Source organism: Apodemus sylvaticus, chromosome 11 (assembly GCF_947179515.1).
Source record: "Apodemus sylvaticus chromosome 11, mApoSyl1.1, whole genome shotgun sequence".
Taxonomy (NCBI): domain Eukaryota; kingdom Metazoa; phylum Chordata; class Mammalia; order Rodentia; family Muridae; genus Apodemus; species Apodemus sylvaticus.
In genome coordinates, this window is record NC_067482.1 from 97,910,076 (window position 1) to 97,936,949 (window position 26,874).

The 26,874-nt window shown below is 46.1% G+C and overlaps 1 long non-coding RNA gene across 1 annotated transcript; it reads left to right on the top strand.

Moving 5' to 3' along the window:
• Positions 1–919: 919 nt before the first annotated feature.
• Positions 920–25,313, top strand: LOC127695863 (uncharacterized). Its single transcript, XR_007980128.1, has 3 exons — positions 920–1,061; positions 22,505–22,625; positions 25,223–25,313. It is a non-coding gene; the product is annotated as an uncharacterized LOC127695863 (long non-coding RNA).
• The last annotated feature ends 1,561 nt before the right edge of the window (positions 25,314–26,874 follow it).

Below are 26,874 nucleotides of genomic sequence, written 5' to 3' on the forward strand. Positions count from 1 at the left end.
CATTTCCCCAGCTCAGATGGGAGGGTCCTTGCACATATGCCCTGAGCCTGCTCTTAGCACTGAGCTACCCCAAAGCCTTCCCGTGGTTCTAAAGCCCACAGAGCACGGGAATATTAAAGTTTTTTCCACAAGATGACACCAAAATTAGATTTGCTACAAAATCCACTTATCTTTGGGCTGGTAGCTACTCCCATTTTATTCTCATCATGTTCCATTACATATGTGTTATGTGTTTGATCAAAAGTGTTTGCCGAAATAGATTAATACAGATGTAGTGAAACTTGAGAGTGTTGGATAATGTGCAGGATGCTCGCCCTATTACTTCTCTAAAGTCGGGGACATGCTAACTCTTGAGTGAGGATGATGGGCCAGCACTGGGATCTGAAGAAAGGAGATATAACCCCAGTTGAGGTCAGAGTAGTGGGTCCTTCAGAATCGAGGTTTAGTTCCAAGGCTTGTATTGGCCAAGAGCAAAAGGCATTGTAAAGCTCCTACTATGGGCAGTGAATGCCTAATGGGGAACCACCTCACATCCAGCCACCTACAAAAATAAATCAAAATACAACGTCGGGACCCCAACCCTGTCATATGTTTTGGTGTACATATACACACACAACTTATTTCTGTTGTGTGTGTATATGTACCTATACATAATACATACCCACATGCATATATACGTATGCATGTATGATGATGAATTTATGTATTTATGAATTTATGTATTTATGATGAGAGAATAGAGCCCTTGGAAATTAAACCTAGTTAGTGAACGGGTCAAGAAAGCAAATCTAGCAAAAAGGAAGCAAGGAAGAGGTAGGAAGGAAGCACAAGTGTGGCCACCAGCCTCGGAGAGCTCACCTCAGGCAGGGAGGTGAGGGAGGAGCTAAGAGGCTTCCTACCTCACAGACCTGTCTCACAGAGGCCGGGGACATGGAAGCCCAGAAGGGAGCATTCACTGTAGGTGCCCAATGAAGGCATTTTCTGATTCAGTGACAGCCACAGAGCAGGGCCGGATTTGGAACAAGAGGCTGGGAAAACAACAGAAAGCACAGATATGACAGGTAAGGGAATTTGTTCAAACCATGTCTAGTAAAGAACGTTACTTCTGCCAAATGGAAGAGCGAGAGGTCTGGGTAATGGGGGGAGGGACCATTTTCTGCTGAGCAGAAAGAGGAAGGGCCGTGGCAGATGAGAAAGGAGATTAATGCAATCAGCACTTATCCCAGCTTTATAGAGGGAACATTTTATAGAAATGAGAGAAATGAGATCAATTGTCCTATTTCAAAAAGGACAGGGAGGGAGGACGGAACCAGCAGTGAGAGGATCTCTTTGGAGAACAGCTCAGCACTAGCTAAGCTAGAACTCACACTGAGGGGCAGCCCCAGTCAGGTGCTGTTTCCACTATAAATATGTTCACTACCGGCCTCTTCCTCATTTCCTGCCTATTTCCTTCCTTGTGTGAGAATGAGAGTTGGCAGCTGTCGCCATGTGCGTGTGGTGTGTGCACTCACAGCTGCTGAGACTGAAACCTCCTCTTCACCAACAGTGCCTGAAGGGGGTGGGGGTCAAGGTTGAGGGCCTCCTCACCCCCTGCGGGGAAGGCGCTAGTCTTTTACATTTGTAAAAATGTAATGGTAGAGAGGACAGTGTGCTCCATTTTCCAGGCAATAATTATTATTTTCATAATCAGCATTTATTGTTTTTAAATGACAGTGTGGGCAGCTGGGAATAATGATCAAAGAGAAACAAGCTCTGTCAGTGTAACCAGAAATCAGCAGGATGTACCACGGAAAAACTAGGCAAGGTTCCACTAGGAGCTTCTGTTTCCTTTAGGCTTGGTTTGGGCTGAGGGTAAATTTCTGTGTGAGGCCACAACTTGGCTAAGGAAGACACTGCACTAACCAAGGATAAAAAGCAGACACCGGAAAATGACGTGGAGGTTCACGTCTGCAATCCCAGCATTACAGAGGTAGAGGCAGCGGGCCGAGACTCTGGAAGACAGCTTGGGCCTCCTGGTGAGTATGAGGACGGTTTACTATGAGAAAGACCCTGTCTGAAGATAGAAAAGCGTTTGAGAACAAGAGGAAGCTTCATTCCTTAGGGTAACACTCAAAGAAATAATACCTGCTTACGTCCTATGAGCAAGACAGAAGAATTAAGCTGGTCCCTGCCCTTCACACATGTGTAGTTTGGTCTCTGCTTTGTCCGTCTGCCGCCTCATAAACAGTGAGACAGTGGGATGTCCCACCTTCTGAGATACCCCACCTCCTTTCCGCAGACATTTTCAGATATATTAGTCTCAATGGGTGTTCTGTGTTCCAAGATGTCACAAGCCACTGTTTTTCCTTTTCTTAGCCAATGCGGCACAGTTGGCCTTTACAGAAATGGTAGCCAGGCACTACCAGAAGACCAGACCCTCACAGTCATCAGTGCTACAGGCATTTGCCTCAAGACTGAAACAGCCTCAGGCCTAAAGTTAAAGCATGCTGTTCTGAATGGAAAGAGGCCTCAGGTGCAGTGTCTCCCTTATTTGGTGGGAAGAGCTTTGCTGCGTTATGTCAAAAGCAGGAAGCTATTATAATTTGCTTCCAAAAGGCAGTTTTAGGTATTAAAAAGGAGTGTACAATGTCTGCATCTTAGAAGGCACTTCTCAGTAGCTAAAAATTTAAAAAAAAAAAAAAAGCTGCCTTGGAAATGTCTCAGGTGTGAATTAACCCTTCCCTCCTGCAAGGGTCAGTGCTTATTGTTTGTCCTACTTCTTCTGCTGAGTCTCTTGGTGAATGAGTCTTCCAAGAACTTGAGATTTGGCTTGGGGTAATGTGTTGAAAGTGCCAGCTGTCCTACAAGGGAAGTGATCACTGTCTGCGTTAGAAACTGTAAGCTGCAAGCATAGGCCATCCAGAGTTCTGCCAGAAACTGTGTTTCCTGCAGGTCACAGCTCCAATTTACATCAACAGAATCAACCCAGGAAGAACCTCTCTGGCGCACAGCAGGGAAGCAGCTCACATCAGGAGGGCCAGCTTGCTCTGAGCAGAGTGGTGTCCTTTCCCTCCGTGCAGTGTCTGTAAGCTCACAGCACTGGCACAAAATCAGAGTCTGCATAGCACTGTGACCACGCCCCACTTGCTCTCTTGCCAGAGCAGGATATTTCCTAGGTCATGGAATTGAACCTAGGCCTGGTCTAGCTCCCAAGTGCTATGAGGCACTTCAGGAAAGAGGGAACCATTGTGCCAACAGGATGCACAGCTAGATAGCCTATCCCATCAGCTTGTGTGCAGATCAGCAACATCCTCAACAAATGTCAAAGAGCTTTGGATTTTAAGTGATCCTTATGAACGGTTGTGCTGAGGTATCTAACTGTAATTTAGGAGGTATTTCATCCGACCATATTCCATAAGTATTCCCTGAGTATGCTTGTATGCTACTATTGACTATGATTATACTGTTAGACCAGAGCCCAGACATGTTGGCTATGCTCCTGTCATGACTTATATCCTTTGTTCTAGGTAGGGACTATCTGTTTTTCTTCTGTGTGCTAATCCCTTCTGCTCAACTTGATCAGTAAATGCTCATCATGTCACAGAAGCAAGTTGGAATGACACTTTCTCAAACTGACCTGCTAGGAGTTGAAGGTGATGGGAATCATTTCCTCAAAACCAAGAAATAAAGCCAACATTGTGGTCCACACTGGGAACCCAGGAGGAATACAATTCAAGGCCAACTGGAATTACCTAGGCAGTCCCAGCCTGCTCATGCCTGATGCCACACACACACACACACACACACACACATACACACCAAAAGCCAATAAATGCCTTGCATAAGAGCTAAATGAGGAAAGACTTGGGGTCTTTCTTCTTCAGAATCAAAGTCTAGCACCAACTGCTTTTCAGGCAAGGAAATTTTCCATCTGAAATAAAACTAGTTTCTTTGGATAGCAATGCATTATTTTCAGTGTTTTATTACATAATCACAAAATACTGATCTAAAAGTTTCTCTGGGTAAGGAGTCCTTGGTCTGATCAGCAATTTACTGGAATTGACGTAGTCTCTGCCTGACGGGAGAACAGCTTTTTTCCATCCCATTTTCTCTTTTTAATACTGATGAGCTCTCAGACTCAGGGGCTGTGGGCTCATCAAGCTGCGCTCCTGCAGCCGTGGTGTAAGTGAGGCTAAGGAGTAAATGGAAACAGCAGGATTATTTTTGCAATAATTTGCCCTCTCGGAACATACACTAATGGGAAAAAGCACATTTCAGATCCACCGAGGCGACCAGTAAGTGGTCTCAGATGATCCCAAGGTTTCTTTTGCCTCTCGGGGTAAAATCTTTTCTCAGCCATTTGGGGCATATTATCTTGCCTGCCTGAGAATCTGCCAGGCAGATATTCCTCTAAGATAGAAACATCAGATTTCCTACCTACGATGCAGATGGGAAAAAGACAAAACCTGAATTCATTGTTCTCTCCTTTCTCCCCCAACGTGATAGCATTTACAAAGACTATTTCTTTAGTCCCGGCTTCTGACAGCAACCATTTAAAGAAAGAGTCATCCGGCAATTATTAATTTTGCATGGGATCAACTCAGCTATCATTGGAGATGCAGTTACATGAAAACAGCCTGTGTTAATTTCATCCCTCTGGGGTTGCTTGGCAACAAGGCCTCGTTCCAGACCATCTCTTCTCGGTCTAGGGTGATCTCTTTGGGGTGTCACTCAAGCTAAGGCAATCATCACCCTATTGCGCTGCTGTTGATGTGTCTCTGTGGGTCAGGGTAGTCCAGGGCCCTGGAAGCGTTGCTTCAGCCATGCTGGCCGAGGTCTGTGTAAATCCTGGGTCTGTCAGTACAGAGAATGAACTGTGCCTGGGGGATTTGGGATTTGTGCAGTGCCCATTAGAGAGAGAGGGAGAGAGAGAGGGAGAGGGAGAGAGGGAGAGAGAGAGGGAGAGAGAGAGGGAGAGAGAGAGAGAGAGACTGAGAATGGCAAAGGGAAATAGGGCTTATAAGGGATAAAATTAGAGTAAAATAGAATACATCGCTACGTTCTTATGTGAAAGTTCTTTAAGCAAGTGCTCTACCACTGAGCTATGTCCCCAGCAGGATATACTTCTAAATAATCAACAGAAGTCCAGCATAGTGCACAGGATACTGGCTTCCAAATGTATGCAGAAAGGGAACGGAAACTTTAAAAAAAAACAAAAAACTGGATGTGGTGGTGCAGGCCTTGAGTCACACGGTGACTCAGGAGTCAGGGCGGGCAGATCTCTGCAAGTTCAAGCCCAGTCCTGGCTACATAGTGAGACCCCCGAGGCTGGAGAGAGACCAGCTTAGAGCACTTGCCATCCTGGCGGAGGACCTGGGACCTGGGTTCAGTTCTCACCGCCCACATTATTGCTCCCGACCATCTGTGACTCCAGTTCCAGGGGATCCATGCCCTCTTCTGAACTGGATGGACACACATGCAGTACACATACATACATGCAGACAAAACATCCCTACACATAAAAATAAAAACGTGTTAAAATATTTTTAAAAATAAGACAAAACCATTTCGTTTATGTTTGCATAAAGTACAGGTGGCCAGCTGTGACTGTACAAAGGACAGAGGCTAGAACAAGAATTTTCACCTGCTCTTCTTAATTCTGTTTTGCTTTATAAGCCAATAGAAAAGTTACTTAAGATGAACACTTTAAAAATAAACATATAAAAGTTAGCAAGTCAATGCAGGTCCTTAACATTGGGGTTTACAAAGCTCGTCTGAGGAGCACATGGTTCTCTGTCCTCCCTTCACTCTCCCCTCAGACATGGTTCCTGTGTGGCCCTGGCTGTGCTCGGCTCAGTGTGCAGGCCAGGCTGACCTTGAACTCACAGAGATCCGACTGCCTCTGCTTCTGCCTCCAGAGTGCTGGGACTAAGGACATGTGCCACCATGCCTGGCCTTACTAGTTTCACTCCTGATGGTGATGATGGTGAGGTGTGAGGTGTGTGGTGTGTGTGTGTATGCATGTATGTTGAATTATTACAAAATTAAAAGTTAAAAAAAAAAGATAGTTTCAGTATTAACCCAAACAGAGTTTGTACAAATTCCCTATGCTGTTTAAACCTTCCTGCTGTTGTTGGTGAAGGAAGTTTGGCTGTTTTGAACATTTTGAGTGACTGGATACATGAGCTACAGAGAAAGCCTTGGGCTAAGGACATCAGCTTTATAGAACCAGAGTGTGGTTTCGTCCTGTCCCACACGGCTTCAGCTATGGTTCTTAGAGATAAGAAGTCAACGACAGTCTCCCCAGGGAACACTCTGCGTGTGGAACTCTGATAAAAGCATCACCCCACTTCTGACAAGCCTGGCTGTGCCTTTCTGGCTATTTGTGTGCTGTCCACTCCCGGCTACAGTGTCTCCACCTCTCATCTCCCTCCTTGAGACTTAGCTCCCAGAGGCTGTTACATTCCGATACATTCTTTTTTTCTTAGGTTTTATTTGAAAATATTTGTATATGCATACCTAATCAATCACAAACAAAAGTTCTTTGGTCACACTGTGCATTCCATCCTGGAATTCTTCAACTTCCCAAAAGACTTTAAACTTGCATTTACTAAGATTTTCTTAGCTGAGTGTGGTGAAGAAAGCCTTTAATCCCAGCACTTGGGAGGCAGAAGCAGGCAGATCTCTGAGTTTGAGGCCAGCTTGGTCTACAGAGTGAATTCCAGGATAGCCAGGGCTACACAGAGAAACCCTGTCTCAAAAAAGCAAAAAACCAAAAAAACAAACAACAAAAACAAACAAAAATTTTAAAAGTACAAAAATTAAGAAGGTCTGCATATATACGTGTGTGTGTGTGTGTGTGTGTGTGTGTGACTTTGATAATGACTTTATATGTTAACCTCAAAATTAAAACTCTATTCTAAGATTATTTTAAATTCAAAGAAACAAATCCTTGTAAGGCCAAAAGAACCTACAAGCTATGAGGTTGGTTTATCCCTTTTTTGTTTAAACAAATACTTGCCACAATGTTTCAATAAGGAAGGCAAACAACATGAATGTGAGAGCTTGCATTTGCATGGAACCTTGTAACAACCCAGTCAATCAATTAGACAGAAGCAGCAGTCAGTCTAGTGAGACCGCCAGGTTAGACCGCCAGGTTAGACCGCCAGGTTAGACCGCCAGGTTAGACCACCAGGTTAGACCGCCAGGTTAGACCGCCAGCTAGCCAACATCTTGTCAAGTTGCTTTGCAACCTCGATGGGTTTTGGTTTATTTTTTCTGTTTTTTGTTGTTTTTTTCCTGTTTTGTTTCTGTTTTTTGTCCTTCGAGACAGTTTCTCTGTAACCCTGGCTGTCCTAGACCAGACTAGCTCCTGGAACTCAGAGATCTGTCTGCCTCTGCCTCCCTGAGTGCTGAGGTTAAAGGCCTGTGCTGCTGCTGCCCCCGGACCACCCGGCTCTCCCTCAGGTTTTATGAGTGACGTCATTGGCACCTCCAAGCACTGCAGTGTACATCTCTTACACTGCAGGCCTCTGTTGGCTGCGCTTTCTGTATGTGAAGCTTTACTAAGTGGCTACCATGATGATCTCCAGGAGAATTTTGTGACAGCTAGATAGCAGGCAGTGCTGTCCCAGCAGCAGCAGCAGTGTGACACCTGGTCACAGGATGCTGGAGGCATCCTCACTTTTGAGGCCGGTGCACCAGACACCAAGCGCAAACAGGCCCGAGACCGTGAGATTTCCAGTAGGAGAAGTGGCCTGGGGCGCCATTTCTGCGATGTTTCCTTTTAACTTCTCTTTTTCCTTTTCTTTCTCTTCCTCCCTGTGCAATACGTTTCCCCAAGGTCCATTTGAGTCATTCTCTACATTGTTCCTTTCTACCTTGTTACCGAAATCTATGATGTGTGAGTGCCAGAATTTACCTATCCGTTCTCTTGTGTGAAAGACAGCTGGGGTTGTTTCCTCATTTTAGCAACTGTGGGGGTGGGGGGAGGGACACTGATATAAAATTCATATGCAAGCTTTTGTCTAAGTACATGTTTTTATTAGGAGTGCAATTGCTCGGTCATACATGGTAGTGAATGTTTAGGTTTATAAAAAAATTCAGTTTGCTTTTCAGAGCAACCGTAACTTGTATGATATTCAGCTTAAGTCATAATTTTCCTCATTCTTGTTAGTAATCGGGATCATCACCAATTCCGTTTTTGCTTTGTTCTGGAAAGCTGTGCACATTTTAAAAGCAATGGAGACCTGTTATGTTAATTAGAGTTTTGTTTAAGTAAATCTCCTTCAGTCAGGAAGGCAAATGCCAGGAATAAAAGGGCCTGAGACAATCATCTCAGAGAGACATTAGAACAGAAGCCACTGTCAAGGTAAAACCACTCAGCTAGAGGCCAGAAATCAAAAGGGAGGAAGAGGGGCCACCTGTGCCCCAGGACCCAAAGCGTCCCAGGAAGCTCTGCGGCCTGCTCTCCACTCCACCCTCAGACCTTCCTGAGGTGCAGCCTCCAATACACAGGCCTCTGAGAGGTCGGGAGAGCAAAATGTGTGTACAGTACAGAAAACCAATAACTGCTATCAGCCGGCTCCAGGTTCTGCTTTTAGAACATGGGGGAGCCCCTCTCCTGCTTAGGAAGGAATGCAAGCATGTGACAGGAAGCCAGTTCCTCCAATGTCAGCCCCCAGAACTCTAATAACTCATGAGCAGCGATGTTTGTTAGATGATCCCTGAAGCCCTAACAGGAGCTTACATCAGGGACAGCCGTGGCATGGGCCACCCAGCTCAGGGGAGAAACCCAGCCCCTGGAAGGGTGAAAGAGGAAGCTGGCTCTCTGGATCAGCTGAGGCCCAATCAGCTGTTTAGAGGGAAAAGGAATAACATTTATTTATTGTTTGAGTCTCCAATACATTCAGATCAGGCTTGCGTTTCACAGAAGTCGGATGAGGCTGGAGGAGTTCTGTCCATGGGGAGCAAAACCAGATCAAATTTAAACCTTCCAAAGTACCTCACCGCTTCCCAGAGGGCTCTGGAAACAAAGACCCCTGAGTTACAGCCCACGTTCAACTGTAGCCCCGTGTTTGCTGGATCTTGGTCTAAGTCTGGGGTGAGAAGCTCCATTTGCAGACAGTTGTGAATATGGTCAAAATTGCATTTCTGTGAAATTAATGGGAATGGTTTTCCAGCTCTAAGGAGCAGAAGGGCTTATATGAAAAGAATTCAGTTTTAAAAAAACAACAAACTCAACTTTCTCTGCAAAGGTCAGTTTTGTCTGGAAGAGCACAGAGCTCTTCTCAGGGCTCTCCGGGAACTCTCTGTCCTCCAAAAGCTCTTCTCCGCCCAGTTCTTCCTGCCCTTCATCCCAGGGGACAGCTATTGCCCTTATTCCAATTGGACTTTTAAAAAGTATTTATTTATACTGCACCCTACTTCGGAAAAAGCTTTGAAGACATTTAAAAACTAAAATAATCTTCCTTGTTAAGCAGATCACAACAAAAACAAAAAGTTATTCAAAAAGGAACAGAAAAATAGATGGAAGCAAGTAAGCACTGGCTCTCGAGGCGCTCCTAGCGTCCGACGCAGAAGGGCACAACAATCGGACGCAGCGTTTGGCTTTTCCCCTGCGATGCTGTCAAAGTTCATGTAGACTCCTGTGCTTCCATTTCACTATCTCGCTCCGAATTACCGTTTGACCCACTTAACAAACATTTGGAAAGGGCTTTTCCAGGCGTCTGGCTCCATGTAGGCTGGACTTTTATCTAAGGTGAAGCTCTAATCCAAAGTGTGGTGGTGTTTGAAGGTGGAGCCCGTGGAAGGTAATATCAAGAAGAGGGTGGCACTGAGGAACCTGCAAACCAGGAAGAGTGCTCCCAGAATTGAAAAACTGGTACTTTCTAGATATCAAAACTGTGAGGAAATAGATATGCACTGGGTGAGCTACTTAGTTTATGCCACGTTCTTAGAGCATCTGCAGCTAAAATGGCAGAACCAAGCAAAGAACAAACACACACTGTCCGAGGGCCTCGTCTCAGGTGCACTGCCATCTGTGATGTAGCAGAGGCTCAGACAGTGACTTATCTTTGTTGAGTGTGTGGTGGTTCGACCCCCATAGGCTCATATATCTGAATACTTGGTCACTAGGGAGTGGAACCCTTGGTAGGATTAGAAGGCTTCAGAGATGTGGCCTTGTTGGAGGAAGTGTGTCCCTGGGGCCTGGGGGGCACTTTGAGGCTTCAAAAGCCCATGTCAAGCCCCACCTTCTATCTGTCTGTCTCTGTCTGTCTGTCTGACTCTGTCTGTCTGTCTGTCTCTTTCTCCCCCCCCCCCAACCCCCAGATCAGGATACAGCAGCTCTCAGCTATTGTCCTAGGATCATGCACAATGGCACAATGCCATGATCCTATCCATAATAATATTGGACAGGATCATGGCAGCCCTCAATAAAGAATTGCCTTGGTCATGGTATCTCCTTCTATCAATAGCACAGTGCCCAAGACAGAAGACCCGCCTGTGCTACTTACTGGCAGGGTGTAGATTTGGAGACTTTGGACTAGAAAGGCAGTTCAGTGCTTTAAGTGGGGCTCAATGGGCTCTCGTAGCAGAAGCATGGAAGACAGGTGCTGAGAGTAATACAGAATATGGCTTCCTGGCTTGAGAGGTTTCAGAGAGGAAGAACACTAGTAAGTGGCCTGGAGACTGTTCTTGTGATATTTTGGTGAAGATTGTGGCTGCTTTCTGCCCTTGTCCAAAAAATATGCCTGAGGTTAAATTGAAGAAAATTTTGGATTAATGGTGTTGGCAGAGAGATTTCAAGACAGCCTAGTGTTGATTGTATTATGTGATTACGGGTTGGGGAGCACATGTGCCTTGGTACTCTTGTGGAGATTAGAAGACAACGTATGGGAGTCATTTCTTTCCTTCTAGCAAGTCCTAGGGATTAAACTCAAGTTGTTAGGCTTAGTGGCAAGCACCTTTACCTGCTGTGCCATCTCCCCAGCCCAGATCTATAATGAAAAGGAGAAAGCTGGACAAAGAAATACAAAATGTACAGCTTGAGAAGAAAAGGAGCACCAAGAACATAATCCCTGGCATTCAAGGAGATAAAAAGGTTTTTTTTTGTTTTGTTTTTTTTAAAAAAAAGCCTGATGCTAAATAGAATAAAGGGAGAGATAACCTAAGGGCAAGGCTCCACCCAGCTAAGCTTCTAACTGTCAAAAGACTTAAAGAAAAGTTAAAGCAGTGAAGGAACCCAGCAACAATGACAACAGAACGCTGGTGCGGCTGTAAGTGAACGAGAAAGCCCCGCTCCAGCCCCAGCGGGCAGCAGCACTCGGCAGCTTCAGCCTTGTCTTTCTGGCTTTTGAGTCAAGGATAGAAGAAAGGGGTCGTGGAATCGCCCTCTGCAGCTCAAAGCCCCTGAGGTCAGGCTTGGGTCAGGGGTGTCCCTGCATGGAAGCCCTGTGTGAAGCGATGATTTCCCCCAAGATGCCGGAGATGCCAGAGTCATTGGATGCCTGATATGGAGCACTGCTAACAGGGTCTAGAACCAGCCCAAGAGAGAGAAGTGTGTTTCAGTCAACAAAGCTGAGAGGAGTTGGAGATCTGCAGAGCACTTTGACTTCAGACATGGAGGTTCAGCGTTTGGAGTTTGCCCAGCTGGGTTTTGGTCTTGCTTAGTCCAACATTTCCTCACTGTGCTTCCTTTCCTCCCTTTGGCACTATGGTATATATATATATCCTGTGCCTTTGTACTCAGGAAGTATGTGATCTGTATATCCTGTGCCTTTGTATGCTGGGCGTATGTATTCTGCGCTTTCATTTTATAGGGGTTATAGTTATGCCATGAGTCACAGAGACCTTGAACTTTGGACTTTTAAGTGTTGAAACTGATAGACTATGGGGACTTTTCAGATGGACTGAACGCATTCCTGCATCATGATATGGCTCCAAGCCTATAGTGGCCAGGGAACAGAATGTGTGGTTTGAATGAGAATGGCCTCCAATGGCTCACAGAATGAACACTTAGTCACCAGGGAGTGGAACCTTTTGATAGGGTGTGATGGTGATTCTTGATTGTCAACTTGACTACATCTGGAATGAACTATAATGTGGAGGGCACACCTGTGAGTAATTATTTTTGCTTGGTTTGAAGTGAATAAATCCACTTCTAGTCCAGACCTTTGAGGTAGGAAGACACACACTTTTGATCCAGACCTTGACAAACCTTTAACCTGTGCCAGAAAGCCTATATAAGGACATGGAAGAAGGAAGCTTTTGGTCCTTGCCTGCTTGTCCTCAACATCCATTCCTTCACTGGCATTAGAGCCTACTTCTTCGAGATTCCATCATATACAGAAGACCAGCTGAGATATCAAGCTTTGTGGACTGAGCACTACTGGATTCTTGGACTTTGCTTTCACAGCTAGTCATTGTTGGATTAACTGGCCTGCAAGTTAATATAAATCATTCCAATAAGTCCCATATAAATGTGTATATGTATGTGTGGATGGATGGATAGACAGACAGACAGACAGACAGACAGATAGATAGGTTCACAGTCCTTAGTCCTTTGGCTGGGTTGCTGTTATGTCAGTTGTATGAGGAGTGTCTGCAGAGAAAAGCAGTTTACTAAATGGTGACTGGGAAGTCAAAGGAGACAAAGAGCAGAGGTTAGACCAATGACCTACTTCCTCTAAGTAGGCCCACCTCATAAGGTTTCTGCTGCCTTCCAGAAGCACCATCAGCTGATGAGCCGAAGCCTATGGGGACATTTCAAATTATAGCACCAAGTCCTATGGGAATAAAGTAGTCCTTCTTCCAGCCTGCCTGATATCCTTAAACAGCAATAATTCTCACCCTTCCTAATGCTGTGACCCTTTAATACAGTTCTTCATGCTGTGATGACTTCAACCATGAAATTATTTTCACTGCTACTTCATAACTGTAATTTTGCTACTGTTAAAAATTGAAAGCCGGGTGGTGGTGGCACACACCTGTAATCCCAGCACTCTGGGAGGCAGAGGCAGATGGATTTCTGCATTCGAGGCCAGCCTGGTCTACAGAGTGAGTTCCAGAACAGTCAGCGCTATACAGAGAAACTCTGTCTTGAAAAAAAACAAAAAACAAAACAAAACAAAACAAAAAAACCAAAACAAAACAAAAGAATTGAAATGTAGGGCTGGAGAGATGGCTCAATGGTTAAGAGCACTGACTGCTCTTCCAGAGGTCCTGAGTTCAATTCCCAGCAACCACATGGTGACTCACAACCATCTTTCTTTAATGGGATCTGATGCACTCTTCTGGTGTGTGTCTGAAGACAGCTACAGTGTACTCAGATAGATAGATAGATAGATAGATAGATAGATAGATAGATAGATAGAATCAAAATGTAAATATCTGAATGCAGGATATCTGATATGTAACTTCTGTGAAAGGTTCATTCCTCCCAAAGGGGTCACAACCCACAGGTTGAGAACTACTGTTGAAGAGCCAGAGAATACTATGTAATGACAGGATGGGGAGGTGGGGGTGGGGACCGGGTGGGGGTGGGGAGGCAGGCAGGTGTCGGAGTTGCACCACTGTGTGCTGAGGAATGGCAAGGTTGTTAGCAATACCAGAGGCTCAGAGAAAGAAAGGAAAGGAACAGATTCTCCCCCAGACTTTGGAGATAGAGCAGCCTTCCCCACAGCCTGATAATTAGGAGACAACAGATGCCTGTTGTTTCGAGATGCCAATTTGCGGACATTTGTTACAACAGCCCAAGTGAAACAGAGCACGAAATGAAAGATGCCAGACTGAGAGGCAGTGGTTTGTAAGCGCCATCTCTACGAGAGGATGGAATGGCAAAGCAGGGCGAGGCCGGGACAGGAAGAGGGAGAGCTGGGTCTTGGTACCATGTACTGGGACTGGCTGTGGAGATTCAGCTGTGTGTGGTAGCCACTCATAGGACCAGACCAAGCTGGCACGCTCATGAATGAGGCCTGGGCTGTCCCTAATACTCTAATAGTAGCCAAAGTTATAAATAAATCTTTAAACTGACAAAGGGTGGATTTCTATTCTATATAGATTATATATCAATAAATCTGGTCCTTCTTCCAACTCCAAAAAGCAAAACCAAAGATATACTCTTACTTCACATCCAGAAGCAAAGGCTGCTGACCTCACACTGTTTGCTTAAATATACACTGTATATAAGTGATTATGACTGAGTCATTTGAAATAAGTTGTAGACATCAGGGCAGTTTAATCCCCAGGCATGTCAACATACATCTTTTAAGAATAATACAGGGCTCAGCAGCTGGGAGCACTGGCTGCTCTTCCAGAGGTCCTGGATTCCATTCCCAGCAACCACATGGTGGCTCACAACCACCTATGACAGGATCCGATGCCCTTGTGAGCATGCAGGCATACATCTGCAGACAGAGCAAATAGCTTTCTTCATATCTAAAAAAAAGCAGTAATAATACCAATTACTAATTCTACCTTAAAATCAAAATGTTTTGGGTGTGTGTGTGTGTGTGTGTGTGTGTGGTATAGTTCCTCTTTCCAGCTAATTTTTAATCAAGGACCATAAAATGCATTGGAAGCTGGGGCAATGCGTGACTTTGGAAGGTGATGGTGTGATTATTATGAGTTCTGAGTCAGTATGTCTGTGTAGGGAGACATTATCTCAAAACCACAAAAGTAAGTAAAAAATATATTTGGCCATTAGGTCTCTTCAATCTCTTATTCTAGAGCAGTGGTTCTCAGTCTTCCTAATGCTGTGACTCTTCAATACAGTTCCTCATGTTGTGATAACTCCAGCCATAAAATTATTTTCTTTTCTACCCCATAATTGTTATTTTGCTACTGTTATGAATCATAATGTAAATACCTATATTTTCTGATAGTCTTAGGGTCGTGACCCACAGGTTAAGAACTGCTGATCTAGAATGATCTTTGTATCTTTTTCTTTTCATTATCTTTGGTCTAAAACAGCTGCTTTAATGCCCGGCAGTCTATCCTTGTCTGAAGTTCTTTGTGGTGTTATCAAATGTTTTCCTCTACCCTTTGGTTCCCTATAAGATAGGTGTTAGGACTAAAGGCTTGATTAGATTCAGGGTAAACTTTGGGCAAGAATTATTCACAAGTACTAGAGACTTTTTGTAGTCTAATGCCATCATCATCATCATCACCACCACCACCATCACCACTATCATCATCATCATCATCATCACCACCACCACCACCATCACCACTATCACCACTATCATCATCATCATCATCATCATCATCACCACCACCACCATCACCACCACCACCACCATCACCACCATCACCACCATCACCACCATCACCACTATCATCATCATCATCATCATCATCACCACCACCATCACCATCACCACCATCACCACCATCATCATCATCATCATCACCACCATCACCACCATCACCACCACCACCACCACCACCACCACCATCACCACCACCACCACCATCATCATCATCACCACCACCATCACCACCACCACCACCATCACCACCATCACCACCATCACCACCATCACCACTATCACCACTATCATCATCATCATCATCATCACCACCACCACCACCACCATCACCACCATCACCACCATCACCACCATCACCACTATCACCACTATCATCATCATCATCACCACCACCACCACCACCATCACCACCATCACCACCACCATCATCATCATCATCACCACCACCATCACCACCATCACCACTATCATCATCATCATCATCACCACCACCACCACCATCACCACCATCACCACCATCACCACTATCATCATCATCATCACCACCACCACCACCATTACCACCATCACCACTATCATCATCATCATCATCATCACCATCTTTTGCCTTCCTAAGGATCATTTCCCCACCCTTTTTTCTCTCATTGAAGAAACACTTTGTTTATCTGTGCAAATAAACCTTCTATCAGTTAGATATGGAGACCTCAAACAACAATAAGATAGTTCCTGACCTAGAGAAGACAGGTGGGTCTTCTCTTTACCTTTATCTTCCAAAAAATACTCAGTAACTGCTATAGGGAATCAATCAAGGCAATACAGTCCTTTGGACAGACATTCATTAAAATAAGAACATCTGGAAACAGCCTGTGACACATTGACCGAGCTGGTTTGATACCAACCTGACACAAGCGAGAGCCACCCAAGAGGAAGGAACTTCAACTGAGAAAATGCCTCAGTAAGACCCGCTATAGGCAAACCTGGAGGACATTTTGCTAATTCGTGATTAGTGTGGAAAAGCCCAGCCCATTGTGGTGGGGACCCCTCTGGGTTCTGGTTTCTAGAAGAAAGCAGGCTGAGCAAGCCATGGGAAGAAGCCAAAAGCAGCTCCTCCGACCGCCTCTGCATCAGCTCTTCCATCCAGGTTTCTGCTTGGTTTGTGCTCCTTCCTTGGCTTCCTGAGGTTGACCATGAGGTGGATTCATGATCATGAGTATGTATAAGCCAAACAAACCCTTTCCTCCCCAAGTTGTTTTTGGTATTGGTGTTTCATCACAGCAAAATAGTAATCTGAACTAAGACATACATATTACTAAAAAAAAAAAATAAACTAGCTTGACTGACTGTGTGCGGGGAAGCCTGAGGTGAAGGCTTTGCTGTGAGCACTGAGCTACGGCAGGTTCGTGGACTGAAAGCTGACTGGAAGAGCAGTGGGAGACAAAGCAGCTGGAGAAGGGCTAACCAAGCTCCCTGGAGGACAGAGCAGGATTTCAGTCCTCAGGAGGAAGCAGCCCCATGTGCTGGGCCTGGCAGGTAAGAGAGGCCTCTTCCCTGCGAGCCACAGCTAAGCTGAAGGCTAAGGAGTGATCAGAGCAGAGCAGGCGGGCTCCGGGAGGATGCGGACACACACAGCCACGGAGAGAGCTGTCAGAATTCACTCTGTATAGGAATTATGTCTGACAAAACGATGGCATATTCTTGACAGCAATTTTAATCACATATCTAGTTTCTGGTTTCCCGAGGATAGAGGAATTTTAAATCATACTGAAATGATGAGGAACCAACAGCCGGAGGCTCACAATATACAGCTCAAAGGGAGAGTACCTGCCTGGCTTGCAGAGGCCTTGGGGCTCGGCACACATTCCCAAGCCCCACTAGAGAATTTACTTAGTAGTGCTGTCTGACAAAATCTGATGCCAGGACCTAAGATCCTGCCAGGCACGGAGGTGCATGCTGTTAATCCCAGAGGTAGGCACAGGCAGGAGGATTACAGTGAGTTCCAGGCCCTTCTGGTTTACATAGCGAGTTCCAGGACAGCCAGGAGTATATATAGAGACCTTTCTCAATCCATCTCTTACCCCCAAGCCCCTAAAAATGAACTATGGGTCCTTAAGAAAAGAATGTTTCTCTGTCCTGCTTTCCCAGATATTGAGGTTAGACTGAGTGGTTCAAACCAGTTCTCCATTAAAATAAATAGCCTGACCATTGTTGCTTGTAAGAGTCTTAGAATAAAAGACAAAAGCAAACAAACAAAAATCTTCCCCAAAGCCTTAAGAGACAGAGTCAGGACCAGTCCCAAGTTTCTGATTCCAAGGAGCAGCAGTAGAACACAGCAAGGCAAGACGCCACTCCAGCAGCCCTGGTGGCGCCGTGCAAGGTCAAAAGAAGAAAGGGTATTCTTTAATCTCAGTAAGGCACAGGAGAGGCAGCCCAGGAGGTGAACTGCCGGGTTTGAGTGGCAGGTTTTAGATACCTGAAGAAGGCCTTAGTGGCCACAGTGTTTCATCTCCAACTTTTTCACCTTCCACCTGGAAAATGGTTGTACTAGGGGCAAGAAACCTAGGACCTCTGAGAAAAGGCATGGGGCAGGGGCCACAAGAGAGAGGGCCTACAGGACAGAGCTTGAGAGGAGGCAGGAAAGGTCACTGAGGGCTAGGGAGGTGTCCACTGGGATCACAGAGCTAACAAGGCTAAGAGGTCAGCTTTGGTACACTGAAATTTTAAATTTTGTGTGAGCAGTGATTCTTGAACCATGCAGTGCCAAAGCCACAGAGCAAAAGCTTTATAAAATGAGTAGAACACCCTGGCTAGGGGTTATCTGGCCGTTTCTGGCTGCTGGGTCTCTAGGTAGACCCAGTTACTGGGTTTTAAGGTTTTTTCCTAGGCTGTAAAGAGTGAAGTGTCCTCCCTTCCGTCTCAGTCAAACCGCCTTTCTGTTATTCTAAATACAGTTTTCCATCGTTCCCTATAGTTCTGATACAGCAAAGGGAACACAGTGCTTGTCAGACTCTGTGAAGAAGGCTGCTTTTGAATTTTCACTCTATCACAGATTGATAACTTTGTAAAGTACAAAATGAAATAAAAGACACAGAGAATCCAAGTTAACATTCTGAGTTATCTGACAGTTATTCTAAACATGGATGCTTGTAGAAATCTGATACACAGCACCGGAACTGACATGCTAGGCAGGAAGGAAGATACATCTGACTCATTTTCAGATTTTTCCTCCAAACTTGGGTCTGCCTTTTACCCCAGATGACTGAGCAGGATTGACATGCCAGGTAGACGTTCCTCGAGGTACTCTGGTATCCACCCATGGTGCGGAAGAGAAGGCTCCACAGTTAAGAGTAATCCCCTTGGGCGGCTCCCCACCACTTGTAATTCCAGCTCCAAAGGACTTGGTACCTCTGTCATCTGTGGGCCCTGCACTCACATCCACGCACACAGACACAGACACAAAGACACACGCACACACAATTAAAGTCTCTAACATGTTTCCGAAGCCGTTGTTTCCATCTTTGTGTCCAAAGAGCCCGGAGCCTCCTTAAATCGGACAAAGGGTGGAGCCGGGAGGTTGGCAGAACTGCTCGAGACCTGGGGGAGCTGAAGTCATTCTCCCCAACCTCAGCATTGTTACCTGGTGCTATTTTAATAGCTTTTTCAGCTTAAAAGTTTCTGTTGCCTGGGGCGGTGAGATGGCTCAGCAGGTAAAGGTGCACTGACCTGAGCTGGATCCCTATGACTTCCACTTGTACACACCAACACGAATGAGTGTGATAAAAATTCCATGTGTGTGTGTGTGTGTGTGTGTGTACACATACCAGGCATTAGTCCCAGCACTTGGGAGGCAGAGGCAGAGGCAGAGGCAGATTGATTTCTGAATTCAAGGCCACCCTAATCTATACAGTAAGTTCCAGGACAGCCAGGCTAACCCAGAAATCCAGTCTTAAAAACAATACAATGAAACCATTTTTTTTTTAAGATTTATTTTTATTTCATGTATGTGAGTATACTGTCACTGTCTTCAGACACACCAGAAGAGGGCATTGGATCTCATCATGGGTGGCTGTGAACCATCACGTGGTTGCTGGGATTTGAACTCAAGACCTTCCAAAGAGCTGTCAGTACTCTTAATCACTGAGCCATCTCACCAGCCCCCACCACTTTTTATTATTCTTTTTTTTGTGTGTGTATGGGTGTTTTGCATGAATTGTTGTTTACACACCACAAGCATTCCTGGTGTTTGCAGAGGCCAGAAGAAGGCAGAAGAGGGTGTCTGGTGTCCTGAATCTAGAGTTATCACATGAGTGCTGGGAATTGAACCAGGAGCCTCTGGAAGAGCAGCCAGGGCTGTTAAATGCTGAGCCATTTCTGAAACCCTAGTCTGAAGACTTCTTGATGAACAATTGTTTCCAGGCTACTACAAGAGGAAAGGGCAATTTTGCAAAGAAGAAATTGAAAAAATGTGAACAGATATTCAACACCACTGATTGGAAAAACACAAAGAAACTTTTGCCTCCAATTGGCAAAAATGTGTATTATCAAGCACTGTCGGGGTAAAGGGTAACCCTGTTAACCACTTCTGAAAGTACAAGCTAATGGGTTGTTTTCTAGTGCTTTCCGTGGCCCCTGTCTGCACCTCAGGAGGCAGGGTTCCTGTGTACCGGGTTCTGATTCCTAACTGTGCATTAATGTGTGGCTTGCAGTCAGCCATGGTGGAAAAACTTCACACCGAGGCAGTTAGCAAGGGCGACAGCCTTCCCCCACTGATCTGGGGAAGACAGGTGTTAACACTTATCAGCATACCAGTGCAGAAAGAGTTCGTAATCCACACTCTACTTTGTCTCTGAGGTATTCTTCAAAGTTCCATGTGTTCAAACTTGGTCCACAGCTGGGCGGGCACCACTGGAAGGATGCAGAACCTTTAAGGGGCCACAGGAAAAGTGCTCCTAAAGAGGACTGTGCCACCCCAGAGCACTTGCCAGCTTTCTGTCACTGTGACAAAATGTCCAAGACAATCAACATGGAAGGAGGAAGGCCTAGCTTAGTTTGTGGCTCCACCAGTCGATGGCTGCTGGGCTCTGTTGCGGTTGAGCGTGTTGTGAGGAAAACAGACATGGGGGGGGGGATTATTCACTTCATAGAACTCAAGGAGCAGAAAGAGAGGAAGGGGCCAGGGGCCAATATCCTCTTCACAGGTAGGTTCTAATACCCCAGCTCTCTGTCCCGGCGAGCCTCCTCAGGCAGCACTTTGGAACCAAGCACAGTTAATTGGCCAGACTTCCAGGTGCAGAGTAGGCGTGGCATTTGAGCCACACCGAGATGCTGTGGTTCCCATGGCAACCGCTTCTCTCTGAGGGTTTACTCAGGGCAACAGGGACTTGCTGGGTCTTGCCTAGCCACAGGTTCCTGTGCTTTGCCCAAAGGGATTGAAAGTTGCTTCTCCAAGGGCTGGGGGGAGGAGACTTCTCCAGCTCTTGAGGGATCTTAGAAGCGAATCCCTTAGCTTTTGCTCACTTCTTCCTGGCAGGAACAGGGCAGGAAGGTGCTGCTTGTTAGCGCTGCACTCTCTCCTCATTCAGAAACGATATCCATAAGCTTTGCAGGAAGGACAGCATCCCCCTGTCTCTCAAAGGGAGTGAATGGCCTAAGGACTCTCTCACTAGATCTGCCAGATTAGCTGGCCGGCTTTAACTCCTGATAATGGCGAAGGCTTTCACCCTAAATTTCCTCTCCATCTCACGTGTGGTACAATGCTCAGAAAATAGCTGTATCTATGGTTTAAACTGATCCTAAATTAACCTTTAAGATAGTTGGCTCATAGGGATCGAAAGGTGTTCAGGAACGCACTTATCACCTTCCCTTCCACGGCCCCTGAGCTAAATCCCAGCTGCCTTAGGCCCTCCTTGGTCCGTGTGGGCCATCTGCTCTGGGAATGTTTGGAGCTTCATCTGACCCAACAGCCGGAGTCCGTCCAGCTCTAGGGAAGGATGCAGTGTTATACAGCTGGCTTGCCCTTCTGGGCCTTTCTGCTGCTGTTGGTTGAATCAACCACTGAGCAAAGTTGAGTTTTACACACAGTAGCAACCTTCAGTCCTTTTAATTCAACAACTGAATTCCACTTTAAGGGGAAGATCAGGAAGGAGTTTTGTCTTTGGAGCAGGGCCTCCGTGTACCCAGGCTGGCCTGGAACTCACTACAGAGCTGAGGAACACTTGAGTTTCAGACCTTCCTATCCATACCTCCCGACTGGAATGCTGTGATCACAGAGGGAGCCACCATGACTCATTTAGGTTGGGTTTTGGTGTTTTGTTTTGTTGTTTTTAGAATAGTTACTCCTCCCAGAAATTTGCTTGGGAGTTACAGACATGAGTCTCTCAGCAGATAGCATTAATGCCATTCCGTATGATCAGAAGGGTGGGCCTTGGGGGGAAGCAGGGAAGAGCGTACTGGAAGGGTACCTTCCTCCATCAGGCTGAAGACGCCTCACAGCCCCATGAAGACAGCCCCAGGGCTGCCTCTGGTCTCCTCCCCAGGGAGGACCCAAGCCTGAGGTTCCCTTAGGTGCGTAGTTCCACTGTTCGCAGCTGCGTGTTCTCTTAGCCAGTTCTGTTTAGCTTTGTTTGGTTTCCATGGGAACACAACATTTTCTTTTCTCAGTTTGCCACTTATAACTGCTTGTCACTGAAATCCGGAGCTGCATATGCTGAGCTGCATATGATGCACACAGACCTGTACAAATCCATCAGGGAAAGAAGGATCCGCTTTCCTGAAGATGGTGACCCCACTCACTGCGGGGAATGCACTCCTTCTCACCCCGAGACCCAAAAACATCATTTCCACTCAATGTTGGCTTCTTTAACCTGAGCAGTCCTTAGATATGACCACTCTTTAAAACTTTGGCTTGAAGTCTTTCCTGAAATACTGGGCATAGATGTGTTACTAGCTCTCCACTAGAGCACCTAACTCAGGATGTGCAAGCTCCAAGATTTGATTCCCAGAAAACCAGTCAAACCATCAATCAACATCAATCAACCTGTCTACCTTCCTAGCCTCTAAATCAAGCATGACAGTGTGTGCTCGTTACCCCAGACCCGGGAGGCAGAAGCCTAGCTCAAGGCCTGGATATGTAATGAGACGCTTTCAAAATCCATCCTGGCCTCGCCTGGCATCTGTGGTCCCGAGGTCTCTGCAGCTCGCGCAGCTACATTGTTCCATGCACAGTTCACCATGTCTGTGAATGCTTCTTGCTACAGTTTCAGCTCCCTGAAGACACTTCCTACCAGTCGCAGTTGCAGCAGCAGCAGCAGCAGCAGCAGCAGCAGCAGCAGCGGACACACGTATTGGCACCAAGAGAGACATTGCTCAAGAATGGAAGTATGTTCACTCACGGAGCCCTCGATATACACCAGGTGGCCACTACTGTGTTAGCTTGTGCTTGGTCTTTTTATTTTTAACAAATGAAGTCACAGAGCTGTTGAGCTGACCAAAGTCATGTAGTGGTAAGCTAATGGTCAGAATTTGATGCAGTTAATCAGCCCTTGATTCTCTATGTGATATGTCTTTTTAGATGTTGACGTTTTCTTTTTCTGAGACAGGGTCCCACAAATCCCATTCATACCACATTGCCGGGCCCTGTAATGTAACGCAACGTGACGTGACGTAATGTAAGAGGGACTCGTCATCCCTCTTCAGATGAACACAGTGAGCTTGCCTGAGGAGCCTGTACGGTGCCGTGATAGTCAGATCCAAGTCCACTGGATCTTGTGCTTTCTTTGCCTGAACAAATGGAAACCATGGATTTAGTTAATGCTCAGCTCAATTACCTGGTCTCCTGATGAGTATGTTTGCAGGTCCTCTCAGGAATTTTAGTATGTGTAGAGGGAATTCTGGTGCTTGGGGCATGGGGAGAAGGTTTTTAATATCAAGAGGTGTAAGAAATGCTCCCTGCCCTTATGAAGCTCACGGTTCCAGGGAAAACACAAAAAGGAAGCAATGCTCTGATGCTGGGCAAGTTCCGCAAGCAGAGAGGAGCACTTTCAAAATGCTTCACACAACCCACATGTTAGGATTCATAGAGAGACTCTCGGTCAGCTACTGGGCTGGGGAGAAGGCTCCGCAGGAAGGCATGTGTACTAGTCTCCCAGAAACAACACCCGTCAGGTGGTTGAACGGAAGCATGCGTACTAGTCTCCCAGAAACAACACCCCTGTCAGGTGGTTCAGCGGAACCCAGTGCCCCTGGCCCCTTCAGGAAGCAGCACACACATGCACATATCCACATGGATACACACATTTTCACATAATTAAAAATAATAAACCCATCTGGGCGGTGGTGGTGCACGCCTGTAATCCCAGCACTCTGGGAGGCAGAGGCAGGTGGATTTCTGAGTTCAAGGCCAGCCTGATCTACAAAGTGAGCTCCAGGACAGCCAGGGCTACACAGAGAAACCCTGTCTCGAAAAAACCAAATACAAAAATAACTAACTAACTAAATAAATAAACCCTTTGTAAATTTAGCTTAGCTTAGCTTGTGTGTGTGTGTGTGTGTGTGTATGTGTGTGTGTGATGTATGGGTCCATGTGTGAGGTGTGCACACCTGTGCATGTATACATAGAACAGAAACTCAGGGTGCTCTGGTCTATTACTCTTTTCCCTTACCCTTAGTTCTCCCAGACAGGGTTTCTCAGTGAACCTAGAGCTGGGCTGGTAGCCAGCGAACTCCACTGACCCTCTTGTCTCTACCCTCCAGGCATACATGGGCATGCTCAGTTTTTTATGCAGCTGCTCAGAACCAAACTCGGGTCCTCGATGCTAATGTTAATCTGTGAATGTTAATATGTTGGGGGGCTTTTCCATAGAAGAGAATTTGTAGGTTCCACCATACTTTTTAAAAATTTAGAACTCTTTTATTTTTTTTAAAGATTTATTTATTGGGCTGGAGAGATGGCTCAGTGGTTAAGAGCACTGCCTGGTCTTCCGAAGGTCCTGAGTTCAAATCCCAGCAACCACATGGTAGCTCCCAACCATCTGTAACAAGCTCTGATGCCCTCTTCTGGAGTGTCTGAACACAGCTACAGTGTACATACATATAATAAATCTTTAAAAAAAAAAGATTTATTTATTATATGTAAGTACACTGTAGTTGTCTTCAGACAACCCAGAAGAGGGAGTAGTACATCTCATTACCGATGGTTGTGAGCCATCATGTGGTTGCTGAGATTTGAACTCAGGACCTTCGGAAGGGCAGTCAGTGCTCTTAACTGCTGAGCCATCTCTCCAGTCCCAAAATTTAGAACTCTTATCTATCTGTCTGTCTGTCTGTCTGTCTGTCTGTCTATCTATCTATCTATCTATGCATATGGAAGTTGGAGGACAAGTTTTGGGAGTTGGGAATTTCTCCTCCCATCATGTGGGTCCTGATGCTGGAAACTGAGTCATCAGACTTGGCATCAAGCACCTTTATCCACTGAGCTTTCTCCCTGGATCTTACTGGAATCTCAGATTTCAGTTGCATCTGTAAGTTAAGAACCACTAAAATAATGCTTTGGAGCTGACTCCACACATAGAACTATATAAATCTAACTGCAAACTAAAATAGGTACACACAGACAGACAGACAGACAGACAAATTATGTTGTCATGGACATGCGCTCTCACACGGACCAGAAGCATCCAGAAGGAAGCTCACCAATTGTTAAGACTCGCTTCTGGGGGAGAAACTTTTATAAACCTAAAAATAGTTGTCTTTATTTTGTGTGTCTGTGTGCTCCTGCAGGTGTGTGCCATGCCTGGTGCTGTCTGAGGCCGGAAGAGGGTGTTAGGGAACTGAGTTACTAACAGTTGTAAGCCGTCATGTGGGTGCTGGGAACTGAACCTCGGTCCTCTAGCACCAGCACCACCCCTTTCTTTATAAAAGAAACTTAGTTTTTGCTCCATACAATTCTGTGCTGACTTTAAATCCTGTTGTTTCAGGAATACGTGCAGCTTAACAACTAAAGCTTCAGAACCCTGGTCATCCATCGCATCACAGGTAAGGCCCTGTTAGGAAGCGAGTGTCCGGATGCCACAGAACTCACCGAGATGCTGCGAGGACTCATTAATAGCTGAGAGTTAAACTGTGCTGGGAAGCCTGGGAGGACAAGGCCAGTCCACCTGCCTGGGTACTGTGGATGGCCAGGAAACCCCATTCATGCTGTACACTGCCCTCAGAGCTGGGATGTGGGTCTCCTTCTCCCTGGGGTCAGTGGCCCATGAAGATGAGGGGAGCAAAGTGGAAGAACAGGGTTGGGCGGCCCATGAGTACAATAGTAATAACAACACACCAGAACCAGCTCCAGGGATGCAGATCAACTGTACTTGGGGTGATTCACAGGTTATATAGTTTTGGGGAAGGGAGTTAGGAATATCCAGGGTGGGCAAAGGTCACTGGCCAAAAGCTAAGATATCGAGGTGCTTGAGGTACCTCATTAGCATGGGGGAGGCATTTCAGGAATCCCAGATGCTAGCTTATGGGGAAAAAGGAAACTTAACCTGTAAGCTAACCAAGGCTATGTGATATTCTGCAGGTATGGGGCGTGCGGTGTGGGGTCTGGGATCCCCCAGGTTGAGAAGAGGAAAGCCTCAGTGCCAAAAAGAGTCCACCATTTTGCTCCAAGCTCAGAAGGCTACTGGACAATGGCAGACTTCTGCCTTAGCAGCAACAGTAGATGTCGGAGTGGGAAGTAGACCTAGACCATCAGATAGAACCAGGCTGTGTGAAAGCCAGTAGGAGCCTTGAGCACAGTCAGAGCTGATACGGGCACAGAATGCAAATGACCGTGGGCTCATGCGGGCCCCGTGTGTCAGTGGACCTGTGCTGCTTACACGGAGTTGGCAGGTCTGCGGCAGGTCCCTGACAACAGCTGGTTTCCGACTGGTCAATAAAGAGCCAGAGGACAGTGGCTGGGCAGGGGGACACGGGGGGACTTTGAGGACTCCCAAACAGGAAACACAAGGAGAAAGAGAATCGCCAGGGCAGAAGGAAGAGGATACAAACATTAGAGCTGTGGAGAACCAGCCATGGAAGAAGCAGGGAAGAGTGGCCCTCTGGGCCTGGGGTAGCAGAGATAAAGTGTAGATTTTAGAAAGTGTTAACTTAGGAATACTGGAGGGGAGCGTGTGCTGGCCTCAGGGAGGTTTGGAAGTGCCCAGTCCTTGAGCTAGTTGAGGCATAGTAAAATACATAGTGTGTGTGTGTGTGTGTGTGTGTGTCTTTCATTCATGAGTCCAGGGCTCTAGGGTGGGTGCAGAGATACATGCACACCCGCTGTAGGCAAAGTATCCAGACACAGTGAGCAAGGACATTACTTTGTTCTATAATCACGCTTTTACCAAGGAGTTGGAAGACAGCAGCCCTGGAATGCCTTCCTGGTCATCCTGTATGCCCTTGTACAAGTCTACTGCCTGTCTATCCAGATGTTTCCTTATTTTTGACAGGATGCTAAAATAGTTTCTGTCAGTTTCAACATCAGTCACTCTGAGATCTGTGCCAATTTGTAGCCATGGCTTGAGATAGAATATAAATCACATAAAACCTTATAATGTCTTTAACCTAAAAGCAGTTGCCTGACAGTAGTGACGCACAC